This window comes from Perca flavescens, chromosome 15 (genome assembly GCF_004354835.1).
Source record: "Perca flavescens isolate YP-PL-M2 chromosome 15, PFLA_1.0, whole genome shotgun sequence".
Classification (NCBI taxonomy): Eukaryota; Metazoa; Chordata; class Actinopteri; order Perciformes; family Percidae; genus Perca; species Perca flavescens.
In genome coordinates, this window is record NC_041345.1 from 24859952 (window position 1) to 24867946 (window position 7995).

A 7995-nucleotide genomic window follows, 5' to 3' on the forward strand; every position below is an offset into this window, starting at 1 on the left:
AGCATGCTTCTACCAAGATCTAATAATGCTGCTGATTGGCTGTCTAACGTTACACCTCATAGAGACAGGCAGGAAAAACTCTGTTACACACAGAGGCTCAGGTAGTAGGAGCTGAAACATAAATTAAGAGTTGTGCCATAATGTGTAATGTTGTAATTTATTTTTGTTTTATGAAATTGGTAATGAAAAAAAAAAAAAATCGTTTAGGAACCCGTATCCAATCGTATTGGAATTTGGGCCGCTGCAAAGGACTCCACTGGGTGAGCTAGAGGCCGCACCAGGTATATATTAACGAAACCCAGCCCTAGTTATAAGTAACAACGGTGATTTTCCTAGTATGAAAAGTCAAAATGTCTGCTGTAAAAAAAAGGCCTATAAGCTTTGCACTAACCTCATTAAAGTTTATACAAGGTTAATCTTTGTCCTTTTATAAACGCAGATTGCACAATGTAGGTCAGTGTTTCCATGGTCCCCCTGCTGCCTGTTCCTTAACACTAGAACGGCCAGGACGGTCATTTTCAAAATTTATATGTGTAATAACTTTGCTAAATAAAAAAAATACAATCCTGCTGGTACCTGACTTTTCCTAAGAGTCTGTATTTTCATTTGAAATTGTTTTTATATACACATTACACAAAAGGCAAAGAAAATACAATCACTTTTACCTATTTTGGCCATACACGGTCATATTGACCGCTCGGATTTTGGTACAGGGCAGTTTTGTTTTTAATCTTTTGCGTGTTTGAAGATGCATCTTGGTTGTTTAGTAATAATCAGTCTCTGTCAGAGAAACGTAACTAGCGGTCTTGAGTAACAAGTGTGGGCATCACCGATGGGCCGAAGGCAAAGCCAGAGTCGGTAACGTAGGCTACAGCGTGGATGGACTCTGTTCTGAATCAGAAGAGAGAGCCCATAATGAGTGTACTGGGTAGGTAAGGTCTTTTTTTCAGCTCACCTCTTTCATTGTAGGACTGGGGGCGACAGAGAAAATCAAATATCACAGTATTTATGACCAAATACATTGATTAATAGTCACCAATAATGTGGTTACAATGACTAAGTGGGTAAGGCTAATAATGAAACAGCTAGTAAGTCTGGCAAGTTTCGAAAACATCACTTTTCTGTAATGAAGCCTTTAAAACCCGGAAGACAAGACTTGTGTCATACAACGATATCTAAACATTTTAGAAGATATCTAGCCACGTACATCGATGCCGACATAGCAAATATTGCCCAGCCCTATTTTGTTGGCTTGAAATCTGAAACGTTTCCAATTTGGAGGCACAGTTTCAGTTTTCCTTGCCATCGTCTTGTCACCACAAAAGATGAACTTTGTAGTCTACCACACGGTTTTAGTTTTAAGAGCTCCGCTGCACCTGAGCTTTACTCTGGATTTCCACTGGATGCAGAATGGCTGCGGACCGGCTCCGCTGTGTGTCGGCTGCGTGCTCCGCCGTCCGCCAATACCCACCAGGTCCGGATTTGTTGCGGCACGGCTGCGGCCATGACTGACAGCTGTAGTCACGAGGACCCACAATTTCTCGCAAAAATCACGTAGAATAGAACCACAAAACCAACAACAGTTAGTTTCCATCCAGAGGAGGAGAGGGGAAACAGCTCTGTGCTGTGTTTTCGAGGTGTAGTGCAGGGAAAATATGATCTGCCATGAGCACCGTGTTTTATTTTGAAAATTAACCGGATGTTTATTTTGTTTCTATACTCTACTTCCTGTCCCGCACTATCTGCCGTGTGCTGAATTGCTGCGGAGCTCTCCGGCGTCCGGTAAAAAAATACAAGCTCTACGTATCTGCTCCGGAGAGTTGCGGACCGCCGGGGCTGGGACGCAGCCGTTCTGCAGACGGTGGAAATACACACACTGACTTTAACGGAAACCTAATGACTCCGCCACCGTTCCAGAGCGGTTCCGCAGCAGTTACGCTGCCGGTGGAAATTGGGGGTTAGAAATGCGCGGGGAAACGTAGCTTGTGTGGATGCCACCACACTATTTGATTCAGAAAACAGCGAAGCTATTGAGAAGTGGATTAGTTTAGTTTATTGTCCCCGTGGAGAAATAGAGTTGCAGCAGAAATCACAAGCCATTTTGGACAACATAAAGACAAGAAAACAAGACAAAAATGACTAATTTTTTTTAGACACATAGACATCACTACACATAACATAGACCAGGGCACTCATGGATGTGGGGGAGAGGAAGGTTCCAGACCAGCTGGTTAAAAAACAAGAAGAAATAAAAAAAAATAAAACCTCGTTACCGTACAGGACCTTCATTAACTAAACTGATCAGGCACCACAGGGCGAGACCCATGATTACTGCTTCGACGTGGGAAAGGTGCGGTGATAAAAACAGTCACTGTGCAGCGTGTGTCGTTCCCCCCGCCTTTATAAACTATTAACACTACTGCAATACATGTTGGAATTAGCGTTGTGACGCCGTTGGCAAAAGTTGCTGATGTAGGCCTCTTTGTAATTTGTAAAAAGGAGTCTTAGTGACAAATGCCGATTCAAAACGGTTTACAAATCAAACTGGTTTAGCCTCGTACACTGGACCTGTGGAACCAGAAATTGGCCCAACTGTAGAATATTTATCATTCAGCCTCCAGCAGCAGCAGACCGGGTGTTGCCACACCAATCTGTTACTGAGTATACAGAAGCATGACCGTTTTACCTCTGGCCTTAGTAGGTTTTTTGCTCCTTTACTTCCTGTGACCAATTCAAAATGTAGACACATGGCTGCCAACTAAAATGGAGCTTTAAGTCATTGCTGTGCTGCTTAAATTTTACTGGCCAAATAGATAATGACAACTCAGATGAAAAAAATAACAATCTGCCAGGTCAAAAAGTTCAATTTCTCTAAAGCTTTTGTCAGTGTGAGACAGTGTGTGCGAGTGTGAGACAGGACAGGAAAGCATGAGAGCTCTCACAGCATCCTGCACTAACTGTTGCATATGAACATGACAACTATATACAGTTAAGTTACGGTCAAACAGCCCTTTGAAAGTAGGGTAACATAATCTCTCGGAGGTCATGTTTGTGTGTGTTAGCGGTGTTTGCCGACCTCAATCATCTCTTCCCCTTTTCTCTGTGTACCTAAGCAATTGATTGCTGCAATTTCACACAAGTGTGTGTGTGTGACGCACTTTGTAACTGTCTGTGATAAGCAAGGTTATTATAGTTTTGCATTTTTCATTAGTTTTTATTTTGCTTTGACTTTTTGTTTTCAAATTCAGTTTAGTTTTAATTAGTTTTTAAAGCGTGTTTGCTAGTTTAGTTTTTATTTTTTTTAAATGCTTAGCTTTAGTCTCTTTGTAATATGGGTTATTTGTCGTGCGTGTGCGTGGCCTGTGACGCACTTTGTAACTGTCTGTGATAAGCAAGGTTATTATAGTTTTTTCATTTGTTTTCAAATTCAGTTTTAATTAGTTTTTAAAGCGGGTTTGCTAGTTTAGTTTTCATTTTTTTTAAATGCTTAGCTTTAGTTTATTTTAAGTCTTTTTGTAATATGGGTTATTTGTCGGGGGCAAGATTCAAAAAGGTCAGAAAAAAGTATTGTGTAATAACAAAAACATACAATTTTAGAAATATGTTTTCAACAAAAACACTGGTACATTAAATGTACATATGATGATGAGCACAAATATGTAAACAGTCTACACAAGATGCAGCAGTAAGTGCAAAATGTGTTAGTAACTGTGCCAGGAAAAAACCTAAATAGCCAACAGACTAAAGAAGACCGACATCAAGAGGTGTTTTGAACTTTTTGAAGTCAATCGACTCACACAGTTGTGTAGACATCCCAGTATCAACACACCTATTAACCCACGCTACCTGCCGCTTTTGGCGTTCCTGCGTATTTACTAACCAGCAGCTATCGGGTCGCCGGTGAAAGCCCTCTTGTAGTGTTCTGTCCTACGGTTGTCTCCGTCATGCTGCCTGGTCCTGTACCCATACATCCATGGCCTGTACCCATACATCCATGGCCTGTACCCATACATCCATGGCCTGTACCCATACATCCATGGCCTGTACCCATACATCCATGTCCTGTACCCATACATCCATGGCCTGTACCCATACATCCATGTCCTGTACCCATACATCCATGTCCTGTACCCATACATCCACGTGGTTTGCTCCTGTTTCGTGGGAAGGGGGCTTTGCATTCTCCTTGCCCTGTCACTGCTTGTTAAGGTAAGCTAGGTTAGCCTCCTTGTGTGCGCTTCTCAAATGTACTTTCAAATTCGTGGGATTTTTCCCTTTAATAGATTGTCCACATATTTTACCACCTTCCATTGTGAGGCACTTGCTTTTATCTGACAGTCATAATCAAACAGGACTCTGCCGCTTTCTTCCGACTTTCGGTACCACCATGATGCCAGGCGAGGGCATGCATGGGCGAGGGGCCCGGACATGTGTTCAATTTGACGTGGAATGTCGGAATTTTTAGTTAGTTTTGCAAACAGACATTACCGTTTTAGTTTAGTTATCGTTTTTTGTAATGCCTCGTTTTTATTTTAGTTAACGACAATGTTTTTTCCTAACTCCGCCAGATGGATTGCTTCGCATTTGCTCGGCATATCCATCTGGGAACTTTCCGTTGGAGAACTTTTGGGAAGGGGCGAAAATACTGGTTAGCTGACTGGATAAACCATCTGTCTATCACCAACGCTGAATGGCCCGGTTGTTTGGCGAACGGCTCCATATTTTCTCCGTTTCAAGATGCCAGACTGCTCTGCGAGTGGAAAACTGGAGCTCGCGAGATCAGGACGGTCTCACAAGGCTAGTTTTTTTTCCCCACCTAGTTTTCGTTTGTTTTCGTTAACGATTTAATTTTTTGAAAAACATCCCTATGTTCCTGTTAACGTAGAGGTGGGGCTCTAGTTGGGGATTACTATGGAAACAACTCATCCTGTGCTTCCTGTTAGTATAGTTCCTCTTTAGGGTTTTCATTCTGGAAAAAAAAAAAGCCCTCTTTTGAGTTTCCTCTCATTATACATTCGATATATAGTCTAACTCCGCTACAAGTAAAAACAATAAATAAATAGTTATGTAGTGGAATCTAGAAGTAGTACTAATGGTGGTGTTTGAGTAGACATCGGCAGGCAGACAATGCTGAAAAACAGGATTTACTTGCCGGAAAGGCAGGTGGCCTTTTAAAATAGATTCAGGCAGTCAGACAGGCTCAGCTCGCGGACTGAAAGTGCAGCGGGAAGAAACGCGCGTGCACGGACACGTACACAATATTCACATATTCTTCATATTAAGTAGCTAGACTAGTGTCATATATAAAGTCTACAAACTAAGACTATTGTTTATTCGAGGCACGTAAGGGGTTAAACTGTTCATAGGCATAATACCCAACACTTTAGCTTTTAAAATATTGTTTGTTTTGGTTGTTAGTTTTCTTTTATTGGCCTAAATTAATTTTAACGTTAGCCAACAATAAATTAGCTCTACTATCTGCCTGTTAGTGTACGCAGTGCCATAATTAGCTTATCTGGCATACTGCTTCTGATAGATAGCCTTTCATATTCGAGAATACGTTAGGCTGGTATTTGTGAATTTGCCAACAGTTAATACGGCTAACGTTACATAGAAATGTTTGCCAACATTTACTCGAATGTTCCGTAACGTTAGATAAGGTGCAGTCAGAAGTCCACGTAACACACTTGTAATTTCACAAGTAATTAATAAGACCTAATTAGCTTAAACTGTAAGTAACAACATAATGCAAAGTAGTCATAACAAATACGTGTGCAATCGCGAGGACTTGTTTAAATGTGGCTGAGCCCAAACCAGTTTCCTTGAAGGAAATAGCTAACGTTACTTAACGTTACGATGCAACCATGCTGCTCTCCATCACTGGCGTTCTATTAATTATGTTCCCGTGTGGGTGGAAAGAAACACCCACAGCTACCGAAACAATAAATACAAACCAGAAACCCAACACACTTAAGTTGCACAATACTTTTGTGAAAGTAGCCATACGGTGTGTTAGCATACATGCACTGTAGCCAAGTGTTACATCCCTGCTATTCAAGACAGTGTTCCATTCATGCTCGACAACATACCCCACCCCGCGCGAAGCACAAAAGACAAAAAGAGAGAAAGAGAAGGCATTCAATTGAAAAAAAGTGGGCCAGGAGCTCGAAGAGAGTTTATCAAACAAGACTAAAATGTACCTGAAGTTTCTTTCGAAGAGCTTTCTCGGTGAGAAGGTTGATACAGAAGAACGCCTAACGCCTGTTAGCACCCCTCCTTTCTTCTCAAGCGTGGCACACTGAGCGCACACCCAGTGAAAGCGAGCTTTCTGCAGACGGCCAGTGCCAGGCTGCCAGCGATAGTATGAGCAGGAGAAGATGAGGCACTGGAAAAGACGGGAGGCCGAACTGTCGCTGCGTAAATGTAGGAGTTAACTTTGACGCATGCGCTGTATGGACTATTTTACGATAAGATATGATGAGATAAAATAAGGTTACTTTATCAAAGTGGCATAGTAGTACAAACATAATGTAAATTATATATGCTGACCAGAATCAGGCTGGCCATGTATGTGCACACATACAAGGCATTTGACTCCGTTTCCGGACCAATTTTAACCCAAATTAAAAAAAGTGAAAAAAGACTTCTTTAATGTGGGGTAAATGCATCTGCATCTAATTTTGTCTAATAAAAAAAAGCTTTGCTTTTGCACGTTTTATCGCAGGGAAACACATCTGGACGCTTTGTTAGTGTCAGAGTGAGAGCTCTTCTTTTTTTCATTTCTGTCTACAGGGAGCTCCGGCTATGGAGACCCTCCCACTTCCATGCTTCTGACACGCTCCACGGCCACTTTATTTAGAGGAACCATGGCTGTAATACATCCTTTGATTACATTAGGCAACGAGAGGATGATGCAGGACATATACTATATGCCGCGTTCAGGGCCGTATCGAGGGTTTTGAAATTAGCGAGGTCCACATTTTTTTTTCTTTTATTGGATTACTTAGTCTATACTTATAAATTAATTTCATGCAAAATATTACTGCATTTCTGGACGAGCAAAATTCATACCAAAATGATATATGACTATGAAAATGACACAACTACAAACACTATAAAGCTATACACTACAAACAGACTATAATTAAATACATACAGACCTGTATGTACCTGTTTTCAAAAAGAAAACCGGTACTGGTGACAGGTAATGAAGTAGGCCTATTTTTACATCAATGTGTTCACTGGTCACAATTTACTCTCTTCTTCTTTTTATACTTCCTCTCTCTCTCTCTCTCTCTCTCTCTCTCTCTCTCTCTCTCTCTCTCTCTCTCTCTCTCTCTCTCTCTCTGTGTGTGTGTGTGTGTGTGTGTGTGTGTTTGTGCAATGTTTGGTTGAAGAACACACTAACTGCAGCCCTTTGCTTACATGCGTCCCTTATGTTGATTTGCTGCATACACCTCTCTGTTCTCCCCTCTTCACCCATGGTCCCATTTTCTCTGGTTTCTTCATTTCGTTCATATATAGTTTAGACAGAGAAAAGTTAAGAAGTCTGTGCTCAACCTTAAAAAAAAATAAATAAAGATGAATGTCTGTGACATATTCTGCAGACGGCTATACACACTGAAGCTATATTTAAACGTGTCAGTTTTGTAATGTTGCTGGTATGATGATCTATTTTTGCTCTGACCCGTGGGCCTCACAGAAAAAATAAACAGGACTTACTGGACACGGGGACTGTGTAGCTGTTCTAATCTGTTAACACAGGCGCCAAACATCTCCTGTCTCTGCCGCTCGTAGCCTATAGCTGTCAATTTCAAGCCGTTTCACGTCATTCCGATTCAGAGATAACGTAGGCCTACAGTGTATTTTTAGGTAATAAATAGCCAGCTGGCCATGCCCAACCTCCGCCTGCAGGTTTTTACCATTCCGCTGCATCCAATTGGTCCAAGTCACTATGGGGCTGTAAAGGTCACAGAGGGCTGTGACCTTTACGGA

At 41.5% G+C, this 7995-nt stretch overlaps 1 protein-coding gene across 1 annotated transcript in view; it reads right to left on the bottom strand.

Moving 5' to 3' along the window:
• The window catches only part of cpt1a2b (carnitine palmitoyltransferase 1A2b), a 71688-nt gene extending 65301 nt beyond the window's left edge, over nt 1–6387 (bottom strand). The window contains exon 1 of the mRNA XM_028598689.1: nt 6201–6387. The gene's annotated coding sequence lies outside the window, so the exon portion shown is untranslated. The remainder of the gene's footprint in view (nt 1–6200) is intronic.
• Nucleotides 6388–7995: the final 1608 nt, after the last annotated feature.